Source organism: Octopus bimaculoides, chromosome 1 (assembly GCF_001194135.2).
Source record: "Octopus bimaculoides isolate UCB-OBI-ISO-001 chromosome 1, ASM119413v2, whole genome shotgun sequence".
In the NCBI taxonomy this organism is placed as follows: domain Eukaryota; kingdom Metazoa; phylum Mollusca; class Cephalopoda; order Octopoda; family Octopodidae; genus Octopus; species Octopus bimaculoides.
In genome coordinates this window covers 94,705,103-94,706,832 of record NC_068981.1, presented here as the reverse complement: position 1 = coordinate 94,706,832, position 1,730 = coordinate 94,705,103, and positions in this window count along the sequence as shown.

Here is a 1,730-nt window from a genome sequence, read left to right as displayed (position 1 = left end):
GAGAGAGAGAGAGAGAGAGAGAGAGAGAGAGAGAGAGAGAGAGAGAGAGGGTAGATGGTTAGGGGACCTGTGGTTTTCATGCAAAATTAACCGAAGATGGACTTCCTGATAACTGAGGTTCTTTCTAGGTTGGTACAAGGACTTATTAACTACTTGTAGGGACACTGTGTTTTGCTATGCAACCGTAATATACTAACTACGAAGTATATTAAACGCTTTATAAGTCATTTCCGTGTCCTACCGTGTTAGCAGTGCTATTAAATCATTTTCGAGGTTATCTCTACAGATTTTCAATAGACATTGTAGCCAGCACTGATTTGTTACGACGTTTTGTGTCGCATTGTTTACTTTAACGTATTCGGATACGAAATTTCGTAACAAACCATTCCCGACTATAATTTCTATAGAAAATGTGTAGAGATAACCTTAAAAAGCAAGAAATTATATTTTATGATATAATGGATTATTGTTATGCATATACTGTTCCTAAAGGTATAAATAGTGTGAGAAGAAATGACTTCAACCAGGCGCTGAAATCACGTTGCAATCTCGACAGGACGAGAACACTGCTTCTTGCCAAACAAAGCATCATTGCTTATATTATGGTACAAAGTATATCTGATTACAAATTGAAAGGTTGAAAAGAACTCTGGTCCGTTATTCAGTTCTAGTAGAACGAAATGACCTGACAAGATGTATATTATAGATTTCCTTTCGGTACTATCTGTCAGGTTAACTCAACACACGTAATGTTTTCATTACATGCTGTACCAATGATCCAATGCAGACATAATTTGTTTTACTACAATGTCAGTCGCATTAAACATTTTTTTCCCTTCTTTCATTTTTCTGTTCTATACCTATCCCTTTTCATTTCTTTCTTTTCTCTCCTGTCTTTCTGTCTGCTCTCTTTTCATTTATTTGTTATTTTTGTAATTTCCGTTTAATTGTATTCCCGTTTTGTTTTTGAATTCCCCTACCTCTAAATTTTAGCAGTTTTTATTGACATTTGAAAGGTGATTTGGCGTTGACCCAATCGGTAGGCTGTTGAAAAGCCGATGGAAATGTTTGTGGTCCTTAACCCTAGGCTAGCACTACATACTGTGTATCTTTTATGTTTTACTTGTTTCAGTCATTTGACTGAGGCCATGCTAGGAATTTTTAGCCGAATGAATCAACCCCAGTAATTATTTTTTAAAAGCCTAGTACTTATTCTAAGTTACGGGGACGTAAACACACCAACACCCGTTGTCAAGCGGTGACTGGAACAAACACAAAGACAAAGATACACACATACACACATGCACACACACACACATACATACACATACAGATAAACCAATTCAAAATGTCTAGCCACCTTAATTATTTTATATGTACATGTGCTTTGGTGATCCATCTGAACATCGATCACTGACTCATTCGGCCGATCCGTCCAGGTTAGGCGTCCCTACATTTTCACACCATCAATGGTGTTCCCGTTGCCTCACGCACGGTTGAGAATTGGGTTTATTACAGGTACGACCTGGCTTCTCTGTCACGCTAGAGTAAATCAAATTAGGAGGTTGGGGAAGATTTCAAGTTATGGCTCTCCACTACGACACCGCACGTGGCAGTATGCCATTCACATCCAGTTTGGGGAAGGTTCTATGGTGTAATCGTTAGCACTCTGGACTCTGAATCCAAAGATCCAAGTTCAAAATCTTGGTAGAACCTGATTCGCTCTCCTA